General features: G+C 48.1%; 1 protein-coding gene across 2 annotated transcripts in view; it reads right to left on the bottom strand.

Moving 5' to 3' along the window:
• SYNPO (synaptopodin) overlaps positions 1-19,827 on the bottom strand; it is a 156,175-nt gene extending 136,348 nt beyond the window's left edge. For both annotated transcript variants that reach the window (XR_012250918.1, XM_073649806.1), the window contains exons 1-2: positions 19,706-19,827; positions 16,712-16,854 (exon numbers count right to left, since the gene is read on the bottom strand). The gene's annotated coding sequence lies outside the window, so the exon portion shown is untranslated. The remainder of the gene's footprint in view (positions 1-16,711; positions 16,855-19,705) is intronic.
• Between the last annotated feature and the right edge of the window lie 3,475 nt (positions 19,828-23,302).

Raw genomic sequence — 23,302 nt, 5'->3', positions numbered from 1 at the left:
TGCCCCACTGCGGCCACTATTCCATCGTAGGAGATGTGCTGTGCAGCTCCACAACTGAGCAGTTCCTGCTGGGTGTCGCACACCCACTGATCAGACATTGATGACCATCAATATTAAAGTCCCTGACAACCCCTTTAAAGAGGATCTGTCACTTGCTATAAATATGTTTTGAAATTTTTTTTGCCTGGCCCTCTCTTTCCTGCATGTAAAGCTAATATTTTTAGCCATAGAGGTGCAGTCCCTAACTCTTTTCTCATTTTGAGGATCACGCCCCTTTGGCTAACAAGAATAGATTTATATACAAGGAAGAGGGGGCCGTATCTCAGGGACAGACAGGAGCAGGAACAAAAGAAAAACAACCTCAGATTCAGTAGAACAACAGCATTTAGACCAAACAAAGCAATTATAGATTGATAGCAAGTGACAGGTCCTTGATAAATGGCAAAAACTCCGGTCCCCTAAGAGGTGGTGTATGCTATCTCTCTTATATGTCATGATGAATGGTACAGAAATAAATATGGCTCTCTGAAACAGAATTATTACTTATTTATTTGGCAAAGATTGATACATAGTGTAGTTATAACATACTTAGCATTTCTGGACTCCTAAGCTCATTGTTATATTTTTTAATTGCAAATTGTCATGCTATTGCCAAGATAATTGTAATAAAATTAAAATATTATGGTCTTGGTATATTTGCAAGTTAGTACAATCATCCTGTCATTTATATATTGTTGTACATATGTACTGCATGTATACTTAAAGAATGGCAATAAAAACTAAAAATACACTTATAATTTACTGTAAATGTAAAGATTCCCTAGATACATTCCTTCCTAAGATGTGATGATGAAAAATAACTTTCTGAATGAGAAGCCCTACTCCTGCTCTATATATAAATATACAGTATATATATACATTACAGACCAAATGTTTGGACACACCTTCTCATTTAAAGATTTTTCTGTATTTTCATGACTATGAAAATTGTACATTCACACTGAAGGCATCAAAACTATGAATTAACACATGTGGAATTATATACTTAACAAAAAAGTGTGAAACAACTGAAAATATGTCTTATATTCTAGGTTCTTCAAAGTAGCCACCTTTTGCTTCGATGACTGCTTTGCACACTCTTGGCATTCTCTTGATGAACTTCAAGAGGTAGTCACCGAAAATGGTTTTCACTTCACAGGTGTGCCCTGTCAGGTTTAATAAGTGGGATTTCTTACCTTTTAAATGGGGTTGGGACCATCAGTTGTGTTGTGCAGAAGTCTGGTGGATACACAGCTGATAGTCCTACTGAATAGACTGCTAGAATTTGTATTATGGCAAGAAAAAAGCAGCTAAGTAAAGAAAAACGAGTGGCCATCATTACTTTAAGAAATGATGGTCAGGCAGTGCGAAAAATTGGAAAACTTTGAAAGTGTCCCCAAGTGCAGTTGCAAAAACCATCAAGCGCTACAAAGAAACTGTCTCACATGAAGACCGCCCCAGGAAAGGAAGATCAAGAGTCACCTCTGCTTCTGAGGATAAGTTTATCCGAGTCACCAGCCTCAGAAATCGCAGGTTAACAGCAGCTCAGATTAGAGACCAGGTCAATGCCACATAGAGTTCTAGCAGCAGACACATCTCTACAACAACTGTTAAGAGGAGACTTTGTGCAGCAGGCCTTCATGGTAAAATAGCTGCTAGGAAACCACTGCTAAGGACAGGCAACAAGAAGAGACTTGTTTGGGCTAAAGAACACAAGGAATGGACATTAGACCAGTGGAAATCTGTGCTTTGGTCTGATGAGTCCAAATTTGAGATCTTTGGTTCCAACCACCGTGTCTTTGTGCGACTCAGAAAAGGTGAACGGATGGACTCTACATGCCTGGTTCCCACCGTGAAGCATGGAGGAGGAGGTGCGATGGTGTGGGGGTGCTTTGCTGGTGACACTGTTGGGGATTTATTCAAAATTGAAGGCATACTGAACCAGCATGGCTACCACAGCATCTTGCAGCAGCATGCTATTCCATCCGGTTTGAGTTTAGTTGGACCATCATTTATTTTTCAACAGGACAATGACCCCAAACACACCTCCAGGCTGTGTAAGGGCTATTTGACCAAGAAGGAGAGTGATGGGGTGCTACGCCAGATGATATGGCCTCCACAGTCACCAGACCTGAACCCAATCGAGATGGTTTGGGGTGAGCTGGACCGCAGAGTGAAGGCAAAAGGGCCAACAAGTGCTAAGCATCTCTGGGAACTCCTTCAAGATTGTTGGAAGACCATTTCCGGTGACTACCTCTTGAAGCTCATCAAGAGAATGCCAAGAGTGTGCAAAGCAGTCATCAAAGCAAAAGGTGGCTACTTTGAAGAACCTAGAATATAAGACATATTTTCAGTTGTTTCACACTTTTTTGTTAAGTATATAATTCCACATGTGTTAATTCATAGTTTTGATGCCTTCAGTGTGAATGTACAATTTTCATAGTCATGAAAATACAGAAAAATCTTTAAATGAGAAGGTGTGTCCAAACTTTTGGTCTGTACTGTATATATATATATATATATATATATATATATATGTGTATACTGTATATATCTGTACATCCACATATCAGTTTAAAGGATATAGACACATTTGAGGGCATTTTTTTTAACTTAAATTAATTTGTATTGGTCTAAAGTTTAGTTTTTGCAATTGTGTTTTAATAAAAAGTAGCACTGTTTGTCTTTTACAGACTGTAGAATGGGTTAACTGAGTATCCATCAGTGAGCTTTTTTTGCCAGAGAAAAACTTTTTTATTTGTCTTTTTCTGAACATCTCTCAGCTCAACTTTAAAAAATCAGCACAGAGGAGTTTAGAAAGAGATAGATAAAAAAGTTAGGGTCCGTTTAGACTGTCTGACCGGTGGCACAATGTGACCGCTGCCGTTGACACAGGCAGACCAAAGAAAACGATGCACTCTGAGTGGTCTATACTAGATTGCTCAGTGCGCATAGGTTGGCATTGTTCTCGGTAGCAGGAGGTCCTGTTTACACAGGACGATGTGCATGTGCCACCGAGCTCGATGATCTTTCATGCTTCATAAAAGATCATTTCACCCAATAAATGAGCGTTTTACTCATATATCGCGTGATCATCAGCCTGTTTACACGGCAAGATAATCGTAAGACTAGCACTTTAAACCACGCTTGTTCACTATTATCTTGCAGTGTAAATGCCCCTGTACTCTCGCTGCCAGAACAAGCTCACTGATGGATTCTCAGTTAACTCATAAGAAGGGAAACAAAGAGCCAAACAGCGGACAATATCTATTTCGTAATTTTCTCTGTGGTGGCGCTGCAGAAAAAATAAAGAGTTATTCCCAGAATCTATAGGATAGGGGATAAGTTACTGATAGCTGTGGCTCTTACTGTGGGGAGGGAAGCAAGTATGCCTGGCCTCCACTTCTTCATTCATTGTCAATGGGAGAACTGAAGAAAGATGAGTTCGGAACTTTGTTATTTCCACCGGTCCCATAAATAATGAATAGGGGGGAGATTGAGTGTGAGCAACTCCACTCCATCCAATAAGGTATATAAAATGGGTTTTGTAAATCAGACAGCCACTAAAATCCAGTCCTCCAAGATAAAAAAAAAAAAATTTATATCGACAAGCCACTTATCTGAAATAGGGCTCCTTTGTTCACTCATCACTGACAATTGGATATGTCATAGATGTATGATTGGTGGACGCTTCACAGCGTAAAACCCAAGCACGGGCTGCTCAGTCCCATGTTCTAGATGGGCAGAGAAATTTCCCCATTACTGAGATAGATGATAGTTGGTGCTTTTAAAATTCTATGTAGCGAGGAGGGAGGAGCTAGAGACACTAACATTTCCCTGCAAGTTCTCCTGAAATTACAGTTATAGTTTTCCATAAAACCTTATGAGCACCAACTGTCATCTACTTTCTCAGCAATGGGAAAATCTGTATTCACTGTAGACACATTTTACCTGTGAATGGACAATTTAGAGAGTGAATTATTAGCGCACGAAAAGAAAGAAGCTTATTTCAAAGCGTATTTTGTATATTACAAACTTTCCACGTGTACTATTAATTTCTGAGTTTTTTTTTAAAATGATGGCTACTCTTTAAAACATGAACTGTTGGGGTTCCCTGAGGATGAAAATGAAGAAAACAAGATCATCTTCCCTGACAGATTCATATCGATGAGTATCTTTCTTCACTCTTCGGCAAAGTGATTAGGTGCCCATTCAACCACTGGCACCCGAAAAATGTTCCGGTACCAATGCCCCAGCTATGACTTTGGACTCACCCAATAAACATGACGGACGTAGCTAAAATAATATAGACGCTGGAAGCTTTAATTTAAAGGGGTTGTCCGGGACTAACATAATAACAACCTATCTCATGGATAAGGTCATCAGTATAAGATCAGAGCGGGTCTGACATCCAACAACCCCACTGATCAGCATGCCGGGTGTCGGACCCCCTCTGAAATTGGTGACTTGTCCTATTTTAGTCCAGACAATCCCTTTAAACTGTGTAGTATGTCACAATAAATTCACCAGTCTATGGCCCCTTTCACATTGCGTTCTTGCCCACATTCAGTGGTCTCATTGGGGCTTGAGTCCAAATCTCCTACTCCCGGAAAAGAGGATTTAGTTTGGGCGCATGTGCCGATGGGGCCATTGACTATAGTGGTGCCAGCAGAGTCAACGTGCGCTCTGTCGTACACCATCTACTACATCTTGCTGCCTGCCTCCAGTAGGCGTATACGCCTGAAAATGGTGCACGACATAGCACACGTTGACTCTCCTGGCACCATTAAAGTCAATGGCCCCGTCAGCGCATACGCCCGAATCCTGTTTTGGGGGGTTCGGACACAAGCCTCATCGGGGCCACTGAACGTGGGCAAGAAAGCAATTAAGCATCAAAATTGTAAAGTGTTGGATATACTGCAGTGAATAAATGGGTGGCCCATTATAAATTTAGGGCATTTGCTTCAAAACACGTAGCTGTAGCTCTAGGTTGTTGTCCTGTTCCTTGTAAATAAAGTTTAGTGAAAGGAGCACTCTATTAGCATTCATTTTGTCACACAAAGCCTTAAAATGGACCTCTGGGTCTGCGTCTACACGAGCCATGTACAGTATGGTGGCTATGTGTCACCCTGCCTGGATGCCACAAGTGTAATTAAAGCTGTGTCTGAGAGCAGGGGGGGTTCTCTGGTCAGGGGAACATTAGCATGCAATGCCTCCTGTCTCAGGCCAGTAGGGGGAGCAGGCTCCCCCTATAAAAGCTGGTGCTGGGGGCAGGGTTAGGGAGAACTGGATTGCCTGTCTCAGCTCTGAGACGTGTCCCAGAGCAGAGCAGGGACAGAAAGTTGATTGCACCTAAGAGGAAGTGTGGCAGTAAGAGAGAGCCACAAGCCAGAGACAAGAGGCGAAGAGAGCCTGTCTTGGCAGAGAAAAGACTTAATTTACCAGACTTTGGTGTCTGAGGCTGGAAGGATTCCACATCCCCCAGCAGAGAACCAGTCCGCAAGGGACTGTACATTCCTTGGCCTAAGAAGCCTGGAGGCCCTGCCACAACCGAAGGGACCAGTAAAGCCGTACAAGGCTGGGAGCAGAAAGGAACCCACGTCGCAGGCCATACAGGCGAGAATACACGGAAAGCTCGGAAACGTGGGCTGTTACCCTATCAGGAGGAGATAGCCAGAAGGAGCGCAGAAAGCACGGTAGGCCTACACCCTCACCCTGACCAGGGCCAATTTCCCCGTTGCTCTCAGACATCCAGGTCCCCTCCTAGCTGGGACTGTTTGTGGGTCAGTTTACCTGTTTAGTAAAGACCCTGGACTGCAACCTGTTGTCTGTGTGCTCCTTGCTCCTCCAGCACTACCATCACTCCCACCATCCACTATACTGCCCTGGGGCCGCACTCTTCCCGTGGGGAGTCACACTACCATAGCTGCACACCTCATCAGCCCCAGCGGTCTGCATGCAGCGGCGGTTCCTAATAACCGCAATCCACGGGTGGCGTAGTCGGACATAATCAATATAACGGACTACCACTGGCCTGACCACCCTGAGCCACGGAACCGGGTTGCCACTACTACTCCCATCGTTTCCCTAATTGCCCGGATCCGAGTGCCCCACGGCCCAGGGGGCGAGTCAGCTTTGGCGTAGTCGGCAGGATTTCGTGCCCGCAACCACCGGGTACTGCGTGCCTGAAAAAGACTTTCGTAACTTACCTGTGGCAAAGTTTCCCGCCGTCCGGAGCCGATTCCCGCCATCAGACGCCATCTTGGACCGTTTCCCGCCGTCTTCCCGCCATCTGCAGCTGTTTCCCGCCATCGGACGCCATCTCCAGGACGCCGCGCGGGAAGAAGAGGGGCGTGGACGTCAAAACCGCGCGAGATCCGAAGCCTCGCCCCACGCACCGACGCTGCGCAAGGTCCTGGAAGGGAGAGAGAGCGACGCTGACGTCATCAGGACGCGACGCCAGGTCCTCGTCCATAGCAGCAGCAGCGGAGCCGCGGCCTACAGAGGAGGATCGTCGGAAGGTAGGCCACGGTCCACTAGGGGGGTAGAAAGATGTCGGACACAGAGGCGCCCACTACCACCAACGCAGCTGCAGCAGCGGTGATGCCCTTTTCCTTGCCCTACATCCCTGGAGCGGCCTGGCTGCCCAAGTACTCAGGGGAGCTCCATGCCCTAACTGACATCAAGGAAAGACTGTATAGTTTGTTCCAAGTTTACCCCCTGACAGAGGAACAGAAGGTCAGCATATTGACAGGGCAGTTAACTGGCGCAGCCCAAAGGGAGGTAAAATCATGGCCCATTGAGGAGAAAGGGACTGTGAAGGGTATTCTAGCCCGGCTGCGGGGTACCTTTGATACATGTACCTCCGCTGAAATTAAAATGAGGTTCTATGGATGTAAGCAGCGGGCACAGGACAGCATCAGAGACTATGCCCTAAATCTGCAGGAAGCCTTGAGGGCTATTCAACAAACTGACCCTGGCAGTGTGCAGGAAACCGATAAGCTGCTAACAGAACAATTCATAGAGGGTCTGCTGTCCAGCGCCCACAGGGCCCAGCTGCGCCTCATGTTCTTCCAGAACCCCGACCTGACCTTTGCCCAATTTAAGGACAGGGCCATAAGGGTGCTCCGTGAATCTGCAACCAGTGGCGCTATAAACCCCCGGCGCCCTGCTATCACCTACCACCAGGAGGCGGCGCCCTCCTCTATGGACTCCGTGGAGGCTGATGCACAGGCCCTGAACCAAGCCCCGTCGAAAGGCCTGCACCACCAAGTCCAGGAGCTGACCAGGAGCGTCGTGGCGTTGACCAGGACCGTCCAGGCGTTGCAAGTGGACCCGTCAAGACCCATCAAGCTGGCTTCAAGTCCGGAGGATGTCCAGTGGCGTCGACAGAGGAGGATCCCGTCGTTCCGAGGGAGGCCCACAGACCGCTACGCAGAGGATGGACAGCCCATTTGCCGTCGATGCAACCAGCCCGGACACATTTCCAGGTACTGTAATTTAAACGGGTCCAACCTGGGGCAGAGGGCCGACCCCCAGGCATAAGATCACCAGGCCCTTATAATTGGCATGATAAGTACGTTGGGGGGCGCCCGGTTTTACCCGTGGTGCTGGACGGTATCCCCATGAGCGCCTTGCTGGATACTGGGTCGCAAGTAACCACAATCCCTTATGTACTTTTTAAGCAGTATTGGACTGATGCTGATATCACACGGTATCCAGACAGTAACTTGAGCATCATCGCCAGTAATGGCTTACCCGTGCCGCAGATGGGGTTCAAGGAGATGACCATTAAAATTGGTAAAGTTGAACTGCCGGCACAGGGAGTGATTATTGTGGACATTGACCGTCATGAAAGTCACCCTAAAATAACTGTGGGTACTAACATAATTGAAAATTGTCTTTCAGAAGTAATTGTAATTCTACAACAGGTGGCGGTGAATGCTAGTTCCAGCCAAAAGAGAGTCCTCAACAAGGAGATAAAAGCCCTGATGAGACGGCAGCAGGTAGAACTGTCTGGTGGTGAGATCGGTAGCGTAAGACTCAGTGATCCATTCCCCATTTCCATGCCTCCCAAAAGTAAAATGATGATCTGGTGTCGGACTGCAATCGGGTTGAGAGGTAGAGACTACCAAGCCATGGTAGAACCCGTGTACTCAGACAGCAGGCCCACCATTTTGACAGCCCGGGGGGTGGTTGATGTCCGTCATGGGAGGGTGCCCGTCCGCATCCTCAACATTGGGGAGAGGGAAGTACACTTACCCAGGCACGCTACACTCGCCAAACTGTTTGTCGTCGAACACCAAGCTATCAGGGCCGTGGAACCCTTGCCTCCATCTCCTCAGGCGGAGGGTAATGGCTCCCAGAAACAAAAGGAGGACTGGTGCCAGAAACTCCACGTGGGTGCTGACTCCACTCCCCTGCACCAAAAACAAGGAGTCTACCGGGTGGTACAGGAGTACGAGAGAGTATTTAGTAAGCACCCGCTAGACTTCGGCAGAGTAAAAGGGATAGAACACCACATCCCCACAGGGAGCCACCCACCAATAAAAGAGAGGCACAGACCTGTACCCCCTGCACATTATCAGAACGCCAAGGGTATGCTGCGGGAAATGAAAGAAGCTGGGGTCATTAGAGACAGCTGTAGCCCCTGGGCAGCCCCCTTGGTTCTGGTGAAAAAGAAAGACGGCACCATGAGAATGTGCGTGGACTATAGACAAATCAACCGTATCACCCACAAAGACGCATATCCGCTGCCTAGAATAGAAGAGTCTTTAGCCGCACTGAAATCTGCTAACTTCTTTTCTACTTTGGACCTTACTAGCGGGTACTGGCAGGTTCCTGTGGCAGAGGCTGACAAGGAGAAGACCGCCTTCACCACCCTGATGGGACTGAGCGAATTCAACTGCATGCCTTTCGGGCTCTGCAACGCACCAGGGACCTTCCAGCGGCTGATGGAATGCTGTCTAGGGCACCGAAACTTCGAGACGGTCCTCCTCTACCTGGACGACGTGATCGTCTATTCGAAGACCTACGAGGACCATCTCAAGCACCTGGCTGAGGTGTTCGAAGCCCTGGCAGGCTATGGCCTGAAGGTGAAACCATCGAAGTGCCACCTGCTGAAACCAAAGGTCCAGTACCTAGGGCACGTGGTAAGCGCGGAAGGAGTGGCCCCCGACCCTGACAAGGTCACGGCAATCAAGAGCTGGCCAAGCCCCTCGAACATCAAAGAGGTGAGACAGTTTCTCGGGTTGGTAGGCTACTACCGAAGGTTCATCCCCGGGTTCACTAAGATGGCAGCTCCTATGCAGGACCTCCTGATCGGACAGTCCAAGTCCAGAAGTCAAAAGCCACCCTTCAAGTGGGATAAACCGGAAGAAGAGTCCTTCCGCCAGCTAAAGTTGGCCCTCATTGGGGATGAGATCCTGGCCTACCCTGATTATGGCCAGCCTTTCATTCTCCACACAGATGCCAGTAATGTGGGACTGGGAGCCGTACTGTCCCAAAACCAACAGGGCAGAGAACGGGTGATCGCATACGCCAGCCGGAAGCTGAGGCCCACCGAAAGGAACCCGGAGAATTACAGCTCCTTCAAGCTCGAATTCTTGGCGGTGGTGTGGGCCGTGACGGAACGCTTCAAGCATTACCTGGCCTCCGCAAAGTTCACCGTGTACACGGACAACAACCCGTTGACACACCTGGACAATGCAAGACTGGGTGCCCTGGAAAAGCGGTGGATGGCCCGTCTCTCCAACTATGACTTCGTGATCAAGTACCGGGCAGGCAAAACCAATGCCAACGCAGACGCCCTGTCAAGGATGCCTCACTTACCTGAAGGTGACGAAGACCCAGAAGAGCTGGAGGAGGTAGAACTCCCCGCGTTTCACCGGTATGGAGCCGCTCAATACTCCCATCGCGTGAAAGAGGAGGATCTAACAACCGTGATGATCAATCCCCTACCTCACCACAGCTGGGCCGAGACCCAAGATAGTGACCCTGCCATCCGTCTGGTGAAAGAACTGCTGACCCAGGAAGACGCCCGCATGAATCCGGATGCTCCAGAGGAAGCTAGACAGCTATGGAAGGAGAAGAGCAAGCTGTTCCCCTACGAAGGCAAGTTGTGCAGAAGGATTGTCAACCACCGGACGCACCAGCTGACCTGGCAAGTCGTGGTCCCAAGGCGGGATGCAGCTATGGTCCTGGGGGCTTACCATGACAGAGAGGGGCACTTCGGTTGGAAGAAACTGGAGTTCTTGCTAAGAGGAAGGTTCTTTTGGGTCGGCATGAGAGGAGCTGTAGAAAAATGGTGCAGAGACTGTGGCCCTTGTCACCTAAGGAGGAAGGACCGTGCCAGCCAGAAGACACCCTTGAGGCCCATCGTCACCACGCAGCCTCTTGAGCTGGTAGCTCTGGACCACGTCAAATTGGCTCCAAGCCGGTCCGGATACATCTACGCCCTGACAATCGTGGACCACTATTCCCGTTTTCTAGTGGTGGTCCCGGTAAAGGACTTGACAGCCCAAACAGCGGCCCGAGCCTTCCAGCAATACTTCTGCCGTCCTCACGGGTATCCGGAACAGGTCCTGACAGACCAGGGTCCAGCGTTCGAAGCTGAAATCTTCCAGGAGTTCTGCAACCTCTATGGCTGTAAGAAGATTCGGACAACGCCTTACCACCCCCAAACCAACGGGATGTGTGAGAAGATGAACAATATAGTCATTGATCTCCTGAAGACGTTGCCCCTGGAGGAACGCAGCCTGTGGCCAGAAAAATTGCCGGACCTGGTAGACATGTACAACAATATCCCGGTGAATGCTACAAACTGCACCCCGGCTTACCTGATGCGAGCTAGACCAGGTAAGCTGCCCGTAGACCTGGAGATGGGAGTCCTAATACCTGAGGACACCTCCCCGGATGCGGACTGGGATACGGAAAGGCAACTGCAGTACAAGAAGGTACAGGAGAGTGTGGAGAAGAGCCTGGCCCAGGTGAGAGAGAAGCAAGAAAGACTCTTCAATCAACACGCCCCTGCTAGTTCCCTAGAACCTGGTGAGCAAGTCCTAAAGCGAAAAAGAAGGCTACATAAGTTGGACGACCAGTGGGAAAGGGAACCCTACACCGTACTGCAGTCTGACCACGACAACCCAAAGGTGTGCGTAATCACCAAGGACGGAGGAGAAACCACTAGTGTCGTCTCCAGAGACCACCTCAAAAGGTGCCCCGAGCAACTCCGCAGTGCAGAAGAGGATCAGAGTGACCTTGAACCCGCAGAGGACAAGAAAGAAATGATCAGCACCGTTCTCGGAGAGTTCCCTCAGTCCTGGACTCGCATAAATGATGCTATAGTGGTACCCGTCCTGCATTTCCTGCAACCGGCACAGCAACAACCAACACCAGAGCCGGAAGGTGAAGAGGAGCAAGCGGTTCCAGAGGCAGAAGAGCCTGTTCCAGCAGCCCAGGAGAGTCAACCCTCTGCTGACAGTGAGCCTGCCATGCCTGCGGTAAGCCAAAGGACCCGCAGACAGCTGCCTGCCTTACCTGTACACCCAGCTGGTAGCTGTACCCCTAACGCTAGTGGGGAAAACCAGGTTGGTCCACCACCAGACAGTGGGTTAAGGAGGTCAACCAGGAGCACAAAGGGACAGATACCCGCTCGCTGGAGAATATAGAGTGTACTAAGATTGTAAATAACCCTGTTGCCAAATGTTAAAATGTTTGCCAAAGTTACCTGCATGATTATTAATAGCGTGTTTCAGTTTCTTGCAGCTACCGTAAGGACTCAAAGGTTATGGACTTTTTATAACCGGGACCTTGTATGGACTGCGTTCGGAGCCTAACCCAGGAATGAACTAAGACTGTGAAGGACTTGGGGTAGGACAGACCCCCCACCTGGTTAAGGCTCCCCGTTGTTCTGGTGATATGGACACCCGGTCACAGGCCACACTGTGACCTAAAGAACTCAATTTGTGCGTCGTTTGTCTATTAATGTTTTATAGTCATGTATATTGTCTTTGTTTATTGTTTAGTCCCGGAGTACTAAATTTCACTAGGGGGGAATGTGTCACCCTGCCTGGATGCCACAAGTGTAATTAAAGCTGTGTCTGAGAGCAAGGGGGAGGTTCTCTGGTTAGGGGAACATTAGCATGCAATGCCTCCTGTCTCAGGCCAGTAGGGGGAGCAGGCTGCCCCTATAAAAGCTGGTGCTGGGGGCAGGGTTAGGGAGAACTTGAAGGCCTGTCTCAGGACTGAGACTTGTCCCAGAGCAGAGCAGGGACAGACAGTTGCACTGCACCTAAGAGGAAGTGTGGCAGGAGGAGAGCCACAAGCCAGAGACAAGAGGCGAAGAGAGCCTGTCTTGGCAGAGAAAAGACTTAATTTACCAGACTTTGGTGTCTGAGGCTGGAAGGATTCCACATCCCCCAGCAGAGAACCAGTCCGCAGGGGACTGTATATTCCTTGGCCTAAGAAGCCTGGAGGCCCTGCCACAACCGAAGGGACCAGTAAAGCCGTACAAGGCTGGGAGCAGAAAGGAACCCACGTCGCAGGCCATACAGGCGAGAATACACGGAAAGCTCGGAAACGTGGGCTGTTACCCTATCAGGAGGAGATAGCCAGAAGGAGCGCAGAAAGCACGGTAGGCCTACACCCTCACCCTGACCAGGGCCAATTTCCCTGTTGCTCTCAGACATCCAGGTCCCCTCCTAGCTGGGACTGTTTGTGGGTCAGTTTACCTGTTTAGTAAAGACCCTGGACTGCAACCTGTTGTCTGTGTGCTCCTTGCTCCTCCAGCACTACCATCACTCCCACCATCCACTATACTGCCCTGGGGCTGCACTCTTCCCGTGGGGAGTCACACTACCATAGCTGCACACCTCATCAGCCCCAGCGGTCTGCATGCAGCGTCGGTTCCTAATAACCGCAATCCACGGGTGGCGTAGTCGGACATAATCAATATAACGGAGTACCACTGGCCTGACCACCCTGAGCCACGGAACCGGGTTGCCACTACTACTCCCATCGTTTCCCTAATTGCCCGGATCCGAGTGCCCCACGGCCCAGGGGGCGAGTCAGCTACATAGCAAACAAGAGGCCTTGTATACAAAACTTCTAGTCAGGCTTGATATTTTCTTGTAGGCCTTTTGGGCGTTGTATATCAAAACTAACCTTGTTGCCCATGGCAACCAATTCCAGATCAGCTTTTATTTTCCCACAGCAGTCCTAGGCTACATTTTGAGGAAACTATAAGGTTTTTCAAGTGGATAAAACTTTAGGAAACGCTCCATTTTTAGTGATTTTTTTTTATTTTTGTGAAACGTTTTGGAAGAATTTTTTTCCTGAAGCATTATTTTTTTTCATTTTGATAATGCCTAGTTTGGAGCGGATGTGACATGCACATTTTTTTTTTCCCTCCAAACTCGTTCAGGTTAAAAAAAAAAAACCTTAAAAAACTCCTCATATGGAAGTGGATTTCCCACAGAAATGACTGAGAATGGATTTCCAGGTGTTTTTGAAGCGGTTTTCGAGGAGGATTTTGGAGCAAATCAGCTCAATAAAATCCTTACAAATAAAAACCCTCAATGTGAACGGGGCATAAAAAATAAAATCTGATCTGTAAGTGGTTGCTATGGTCAACAAGGCCAGACTTTTCCTTACAAGTCTATGCGTATAGTAGCATGCAAAACAACATATATGAAAGCTCAGTGACTCAGTGAGATGTAAGATGAAGCTTCTGGGCCGTAGTATATATTGCACACGGACCTTTGGGCCCTGTCAGACCGGGGTGTGACTGCCACCTTTGCACTCTTTAATGCCCCTGCGTCAGGGCCTATTATGTCAGTCAACAGCAATCTAATGTCCATGACTGGTTAGGACTCGGAGTGAAATCATAAGAAATAACTGAATTTGCAATCCATCATGGAAGCTGTAGATACACCTCCTTCTAACGTGACAGCACTGTGAACACCGAGATAAGGAGATTGTATAGAAAGAATACAAAGAACGCCCCCTAAACATACACAAGCAATGACCTAACTACACAACCCTGCCGTATCTGTAGGAGAAACGTTTATGTTCGTTCCTTCTATCTCCATTTCTTACATGGGACAATCACGTTCCTCCAGATAAGTCACAGGAGATAAACTTCTCATGCAACAAACTACAGAATCAGTAATGTCGGATATGATGTCCATGTCAATAGAAGACCCCTTTAATGGATTGACTCATAAACAGCATATCTCACCTATTCAGTGGATAGGTGATAAATAGAGATGATCAGACCCGTTCAAGTTCAGGTTCGTTGGGTTTGACCGAACTTTAGTCCAAAGTTTGGTTCAGGTGTCAGAATTGTACCCGAACTTGAACCCAAACCCCATAGAAGTCAATGGGGACTCTCTCTCTCCTCTCTGTAAAACGGACTTCCAGGAGAAGTCTGTGTTTCGGGTTCAGCACCGTAGTGTCCGGTACGAACCCCGGTACGAGTTTGATCATCTCCAGTGATACATTTATGATCACTGCTGGTCCAATCATTTGACCCCAATGGCGTAACTTGAAGCTCATGGGTCCCGATGCAAAATCTCCAACAGGGCCCCCCCAACTATCACAGGTCATTAATAGTAATATTATTATTATTTATTTATATTATTTTCATATAGGCTAAAGGGATCTTTTGGGACCCCTAGGCTCCAGGGCCCGGGTGCCATTGCAACCCCTGCACCTACTATAGTTACACCCCTGCTTGAACCTTCACCGATCATGAGAACAAAGATCCCAAAGTCCTCCCTGTGAATCGAGCAGTAGTAGTGAGCATGTGCGACCACCGCTCCATTCACTATCTATAGCAGGGATGTGAAACTCAAACACACAGAAGGCCAAAAATGAAAAACTTCGACAAAGTTGCGTACCAACCAGTATACAGTATAATGGGCCCCACATAGTCCTCCATACAGAAAAATGGCTCCACATAGGGTTGGCGGTTCTGGTGTGTTGGCCAAATATAACCCCCCCATGGGCGAGAGTTTGACATGTATGATCTATAGGAATGGTGATTGCAAATGCTCACTACCACTCCATTCATACAGGGGACTCAGCATTGGTGGGGGGGATCAGCAGTCAGATCCCTCAGTGATAACTATCCTTCAGATAAATATTGTTTATTGGGCAACCTCTTGAAGTCTCAGTTCACATTTTTGTTGGATGCTGTGATGGTGCCATTGTGCAAAAAATCTGAATAGAGTCTTATGAACCTCAATGATCTATGCCCCTTTTACAACGACCGATCTTGGCCTATTGGCAATATACGAGCCATTGTTTACAGGCCTCTTTAGACTGCCTGATGAACATTATATGCACACAGAAGATTATTAAAGAGGTATTCTTAGGTTTGGAAGTAATCCTCTATTAATGGGATAGGAAATAACTTCCCCATCATAGAGGATTCGACTGCTGGGGCCCCCCACCGATCTCAAGAACCGGGGATCTAAAACGCCACATATGAATGGAGCAGTGGTCGATTATGAGCTTGACTAATCTTTGAATGGTTTTTCATCGGAAAGAGAGGAGTGGAGGTGTTCATGGTCAACCTCTTTAGACCTCCAGTTCTCAGAATCAGTAGTGGTCCCAGCGATCGGGAAGTTATACCTTATCCCTTTAATAAAATGTTTCTGAGTGGATAGAATATCATGTTATCAGCAGCACATATCCTATTTACTCGGGGTGATGTGCTGCCGATAACGATGATTTTTAAGCCGGTTCAAATATCAAAGCAACCATCAAACCCATTTTCGCCAGGTGATTGCCTTCCTCTTTAGACATGGCGATCGCTGGGATTGAGTCTTCCTACAAATGTTTGTTCACTGATTGTTATTGGCCTGTGTAAATGGGCCATTAAAAAAAAGATTATTTTAACAATTTTTAAACTGCTCTATTGTTGCCAAAAGTGATGGAACGCCCAGCAAAGTAAATTTTGTGTCCGCTCAGACCTTTCTAAGAGACATCAATTGAGAGTAACCCAAAAAGTTCAGCCCTAGCAGCAAATTATAGGATGCATTGGTTACCTGGCTTCTGCGATTCATCACATCCTATGTATGCAAATACTGTACATACTGTAGAAATCCCCAAAATCCTCATCAACTGTAGCTGGGATAGCTAACTTTTTTTCAAAGAACAAACAATGCTGACCGAATCGATAGAAAAAACAACTTCAGCTCTGCTACATCTATCTGTAGATACAATACGAATAACGATCAATGGAAACATTTTCACATGCATTGAAAAGATGAATTATCATTCCATTCATTGTGCGGTGTATATCGTGACCTGTCTTATGGGTAAACCCTAAAACACAAGTACACCTGCAACCCTATAACCATCTTAACTACATACACTGCAGTTTAGTGTTCTCCATTCAGATATTTACAAAGTGATTATAATGTATCCAGAAATAGTCAATAGAAAGTAACAAAGTTTCCCAGTGACACTATGTAGATGCAGCAGATCATTTTACAATGCAGTTCCACCATATCTGTCAAATTCATGCATCTGCTGTATACAATGCACAGCTGGATCTTTGCACATCACTCACATGAACACAGTGTAACTTTTTGCAGTTTGTCATGTTGTCAGTCACCCCCTCCCCTGTCCCATCACTGTGCTGCATCACTAGTCAGGATCTTACCTTCTCTGAAGGCTTCTGCACAAGGCTCCCAGTGTTCCTGCATCCACCTATCCACAATGAAGAGTAGAGCAGCTCCTACAGACACACTCTCCCTGTGTCACTCAGCAGCCCAGGGCTCAGGAAGAAGGCAGGGAGAAGGAGCACTGAGGAGGAGAGAAGGGGGTGTGGAGAGGGGAGTTTATTAAACAGAGCACCTATTGTCTGCAAAGCCCAGCATATGGTATATTTCATACATATTGAATGAATTAGTCCGCTGGAGTTGTAGATAAGTGAGTAGACTGGGGTGAAGAATTATAATATGGGTGATGAAGGGGGGAGATAAGTTCGCACATCTACTAAACTGATCCCCATGTCTTTCTAGAATTATACAATAGCTAATTTGGGAATATTTAGGATGTTCCCCCTTTGTAGTCATTATAATACTCTAAGGCTAATAAGTAGGATTCATTGGGAATCGGTGGTAGAAATTGGTTCCTAAGAGCTTTTTTAGGGCACAGTCAGTTAGTGAATATATAATGTCTGCAGTGTCGGACTGGGGTGCCAGTAACATTGAGTCTGGGGGCCCACTGTTCAGATACATGCAAATATCACATTACTCTCATTCACAAATGTTTCTGTTTCCATATAATAATAAATGGGATCGTTTATTAAATGAATGTTGAGATGATGCCCTTGTCTGTACATAGTGAAACAAATGTATTGTGCCAACTACATCTCATATAGGTGGAATGGAGAGCGCATTGGGGTCCACCGGAGGATTCCCCTGTTCTCCTGTGGGCCAGTCCGAGCCTGAATGCCTGTGGGTTATACTAATGTATCCATTAGACTGGGGGCCCACCGGATGTTTCTCCTGTTCTCCTGTGGGCCAGTCCGAGCCTGAATGTCTGTGGGTTATACTAATGTATCCATTAGACTGGGGGTCCATCGGATGTTTCTCCTGTTCTCCTGTGGGCCAGTCCGAGCCTGAATGTCTGTGGGTTATACTAATGTATCGATTAGACTTGATTCACATTCTGTCTGCAATTCAATGTCATTGTATATAACCCCCTCCCTCTTCCAAATGCTAAAATTGGTCTAGGTTAGCCATTAAGGCTTAAGGATATAATGCTGGGGTAAAAACAAGTTTTGGTTTCCTGATCCGCTATGATCCTACTAACATAAAACCATACTATAATCAATGATGGAGATATTTTTCATATGTTGTTTTTTATCAATTGCTCAAAATTGTGAAACGCTGCAGATTATGTTGGCGCTATATAAAAATATTATTGCACACATCTGGACATATGTTCTGCAGGCCCATTTTGAACAGTCCTGCCAGTGCAGTATTCTGTATGGAGGACTATGAGGAGTGCATTATACTATATGGAGGACTATGGGGAGTGCATTATACTATATGGAGGACTATGAGGAGTGCATTATACTATATGGAGGACTATGAGGAGTGCATTATACTATATGGAGGACTATGAGGAGTGCATTATACTATATGGAGGACTATGAGGAGTGCATTATACTATATGGAGGACTATGAGGAGTGCATTATACTATATGGAGGACTATGAGGAGTGCATTATACTATATGGAGGACTATGAGGAGTGCATTATACTATATGGAGGACTATGAGGAGTGCATTATACTATATGGAGGACTATGAGGAGTGCATTATACTATATGGAGGACTATGAGGAGTGCATTATACTATATGGAGGACTATGAGGAGTGCATTATACTATATGGAGGACTATGGGGAGTGCATTATACTATATGGAGGACTATGAGGAGTGCATTATACTATATGGAGGACTATGAGGAGTGCATTATACTATATGGAGGACTATGAGGAGTGCATTATACTATATGGAGGACTATGAGGAGTGCATTATACTATATGGAGGACTATGAGGAGTGCATTATACTATATGGAGGACTATGGGGAGTGCATTATACTATATGGAGGACTATGAGGAGTGCATTATACTATATGGAGGACCATGAGGAGTGCATTATACTATATGGAGGACTAAGGGGAGTACATTATATTATATGGAGGACTATGGAGGATGCATTATAATATATGGGGGACCATGGGGGGGTGCATTGTACTATATGGTTGATTATGGGGAGTGCATTATACTATGTGGAGGACTATGGTGGGTACATTATACTATATGGAGGACTATGGGGATTGTATTATACTATATGGAGGACTGTGGGGGATGCATTATATTATATGGAGGACTATGGTGGATGCATTATACTATATGGAGGACTATGTGGAGTGCATTATACTGTATGGAGGACTATGGGGAGTGAATTATACTGTATGGAGGACTATGAATAGTGCATTATACTACATGGAGGACTATGAAGTACATTATACTATATATAAGGCAATGTGGGGGCCATTATAATATTTGGAGGGCTATGTGGAAGCCTTTATACTTTATGGAGGGCAATGTGCGGGCGATTATACTGTATTTAAGCAGTTATACAGTGTGAAGGTTTGTGTGGGGTCCTACCAAATACTGTATGAATGTAATATTGTAAACCAGTAGAATTACTCCAAATTTTTTCCCATGTTACATATACATCAATATGCCCATAGACGTGCCCAAAACCTTTTTTGAACTCTATTAAAAAATGCTGCAAATCAGATATGAACATGGCAATCATTGCAGTCTGTATTCTGTTTATGCAGTGCTGACAGTCAGTTGTCGTGTGCTGACAAGTGCTGTGATTCTGTCAGCATGGCACTGACATGATACCTACCGCCTTAGCAGATGAATCTGGTGACAGCTCCAACGGCTCTACGCAGGATAGTGCGAAATGAAACTCTTTGCGTCACTTTGCTATTAGAGATACATGGAATTGCTACTTAGGCAATTGCCTAATATCATTAAAGTGGCTCCAGACACTGTCTGAGTGCAATGACAAAGGCACAATTAGGGATATCACAGGCTGTTATTATAAACTAAAACACTTTTACTTACAGAAGACACTTGTAGTCCAAAAGAGAAAGTAATTGCACAGAGCTTCCACACCCAGTATATTGTGAGCAGGGCTGACACTGCCAGTGTAATCACAGCTGTAGGGGAGGACTCTGCTCTCTGTTATTGCTATGGGTCAGAGGGCGGCACAAGCAGACTCCATAATAACAGATCTGACAGATGAAAAGACATGAGGGAAAAGGACATTGTGCCTTTTTTGCCACACCATGAGTTATGTAAGTGTGTAATCATGTACCTGAGCTAAAACTGATATTGCTTAGATTGCAAGCTCCTGGGAGCAGGGCCAATATAGTTTTGACGGTATTTGATTGACGTATATCTTTGTTTTTCACTCCAGGTTCAATTCGTCTCTCAAAATCCCACAGTGGATGATTATCTTCTAGCCTTTCCCAAAACACATGTTACAGTGCAAAGAGGAATCTATCGGGGTGGCGAAACATTGTTCTTTTTTTTGGGAGGGGGGGGGGAACATGGTGGTGTCTTTCTGTTGTCTATTCAGGTTCAACTTTTTATACAGGTGTCTCATTCCTTACATTTACTCTTGGTTCTACATATTGACGCGCCCCCTGGGACATATTCCTTTTTGAGGGGAATACCCGGCACCGGATCAGATGGGGGGGGTTGTAGTCTCCGAGCGGCTGTGACCCGGTCCCGTGCCCAGGGCGTCAAGCTCAGTGTGATGTGGCAGTTCTACAGATGTTACTAAAGTTCTTTTGTGTCGACTACGCCACCCGTTGTGATGCGGTCACTGTGGCCGCCGCTGCAGCAGGGTCCGCTGAGGCTGATGGTGGGTGCGCAGCTTGGTGGGATAACCCCCAACGGGAGGGGTATAGCCTCAGAGGGGACAGGCGCAGAGGATGGGGGTTGTGGTGGTGTAGTGCAGACGGCAGTGAAGACAGAGTCGGGTTGTGCAGTTAAGGGTGTTTACTTACTGCAGATGTTGTACTGGTCACTCCAGCTGCTAGTGACCACCCGAGCCGTGCTGCGTCCACCAGGTCCTGGATCCAGCCAACCCCCAAACAAGTCCGGAGCGTGGCCCTGAGCTCTCCCTCTGTCCTTTCTTCAGCCGTCCCCACCAGTGATCCACCTAGGTCCAGCTCCCTCGGGCCTTCTGTTGGGACACCCTTGGCCCTGGGTTCCCTGACCCTTCATGTGGTGTGCCTTCGGGGTGAATGTGGTGGGTGACCGTGACAGACACTGCCCACGGTCTCCGGTCTCTGGCTGGGGATTGTTTTTACCCCCACCAGCTTGGGTTCCGGTACCCTGATGCTGACTCCTCACCCGGTGCTCTGATTTGGGTTCTTGGGTCCCTTCTCTTCTGTGCTCTGGGTCTTTCTCTTTTCTCCTCTCTCACTCTGGGTCTTGATCTTTCTTCTCTCCTCTGCTCCTGACTCTCTGCGTCTGACTTGTTCTCTGCATCTGACCCTGATTCTAGTTGGTGCCCACCTTATATATCCCTCTATGTGTGAGCTCAGGTGACCAGCACCCGATGAGCTCCTAACTTTACCCAGGCTGCTCCCCCTATCTGCCCCTACACTACATGGGATGTACCACCCCCCTCCCACTCCAGCCAGGAACAGGCTCGGTTGTACCTGCACATTTCTAAGTGGGAGTACCGTCGGCCTGCTCCTCTGAAATGGGATGTATGTAGTGCATGCAGTCTATCTGAGCTCAGTTCCACACTCCATCCTTACCCGGGAGTGGAATATCACACCTCTGGGTTGAGGTGCAATACCCCTGTAGCAGCCGAATCCTCAGGGTGCTACATTCCCCCCTGGTAAATCACAGCACGTCCTCGGGCTGTAAAGACATAAATAACACCAAAACATACAAAATTTTTCATATAAACATATAAAACATATAAAACTTTATATATATAAAACTTTTTTATATAAACATTCTCGTAGACTTCTCTTGTCTCTGGTTCCTCCTCCGGACACTGTGCAACGTGTGTCCGGGAAAAGTGCGACAGTCTCTTAGAAAAACTGGTTTTCCTATAAAACCGGTAGGGGGCGCTTTAGGACGCGCAACTATATACAGGGGAAGTTGGCCGCTCTCAGTCCTCGGCCAGGTAGAGGGAAGGGAATGGCTGCTCACAGTCCTCAGCCTGTAGGATGAAGGGGTTAACGGGTAAACAGTTCACTGGTCCCAACGGGGACTATTTTAGCAGCAACAGTTTCAATTTTACGGTTTCAGTTTCAATTCACTGTGCCCCGACGGGCAACTATATACAGTCTCTATTCCCGTCCTCAACGACGGCTCCCTCCTGCTCTTTCTTAGTGATACGGTGTTGCTTCAGACCCGTCCGGCCATGTGAGCTGGCTGAACAAGTCCTCCCCCAGGTGTGGCACCCTTGGTTTTACGGGCGCGGGCGCGGTGGTGGTGGCGCCCGGGTTGCCCAGGCCTTGCGGCCAGGCCTGGGGCACCTGGAAGGTGAAGGGCACCGTTAGGACGGCGGCACCCTGGGCTACCTGGCCTTGCGGCCAGGCCGGAGGCTCCGCGGAGGTAGGGGGCGCTGTTGGTGATGCGGCGCCCGGGGGTACTAGGCCTTGCGACCTGGCTGGTGGTATTTCCTGCTTTGTCACGCTCCGGGTCGAGGCGCGTGACATCACAGGGGTCGCTGCGGCGGCTTCCGGTCGGGGCCTAGTCCATAGCGGTGACATGGCGGCTACGGGCACAGCAGGGGGACTTTCGGGCTCTGCGACGGGGAGCTGGGGCAGGTGAGCGGTGTCACGGCTTGGGGTATAGGCGTCCCCTTTACCTGCCTCCATGCGTTCGGCTCCCTCTTCGGCGCCGTCTCCGGCCTTGGGTCCTCCCGCGCCATCCTCAGAGGCGGTCTGCTTCCTCTTCCAGGGTAGCGTGCTCCGTTGACTGGTCTCTGCTTGCTGGGCCATCTCCCGGCTCCACTCCGCCAGTATCTCACGCTGTACCCGGGCCATCCTCCTTGCGAGGCCCTCCAGGGCAGTTTGTGCACACTCCCGGTCTCGGGGGAGCTGCGCAAGGATCTCCGCTAGACCTAGCGGGGTTGTGGACTCTAGCAGGCTCCTGACCATCGGGTCGGTGCTGCTCTGCTCTGCTTCCGGCAGGCTCCTGGCCAGCGGGCCGGTGCTGCTCTGCCCTCCTTCCTCGGTCTCTAGCAGACTCCTGGCCAGCGGGCCGGTGCTGTTCTGCTTTCTCTCCATCTCCGGGTGAGCTTTTCTGCTGCTCCTCTCCAGGCTTCCTGCCTCCGGGTGCGCTCGCTCCAGACTCCTCCAAGCGGCACCCATCTTTTCTCTTCTCTTTCGTCTCCTCCCACTTAGAGGGCGGTCCCGGGGCAACTCGGTGACTGTCAGCTCCAGGGGTAGTTCTTTCACGCTGACAGACACCTCCAGCATCACAGTCTCTGTTGGTGGGGGCGGTTTCCACTTTTGGCGCCATTTTCTGTCCCGGCCCACGATGGGAGGTGGCCTCTTGCCCTCCTTTGGCACGCCCATAATGGCGTCCGCTGCTCTTCCAAGGCGGGAAATCTGCGGTTTTGGCGGGAAGCGTCGCCCAGTGGCGGGAAACTCTGCAGATGGCGGGAACAAGCTGGAAATGGCG

The sequence above is a fragment of the Phyllobates terribilis genome, unplaced genomic scaffold (assembly GCF_046119375.1).
Source record: "Phyllobates terribilis strain yellow unplaced genomic scaffold, ASM4611937v1 Scaffold_10__3_contigs__length_209671492, whole genome shotgun sequence".
In the NCBI taxonomy this organism is placed as follows: domain Eukaryota; kingdom Metazoa; phylum Chordata; class Amphibia; order Anura; family Dendrobatidae; genus Phyllobates; species Phyllobates terribilis.
Note: the sequence above shows the minus strand (reverse complement) of the source record. Positions and strands in the feature narration are given on the sequence as shown.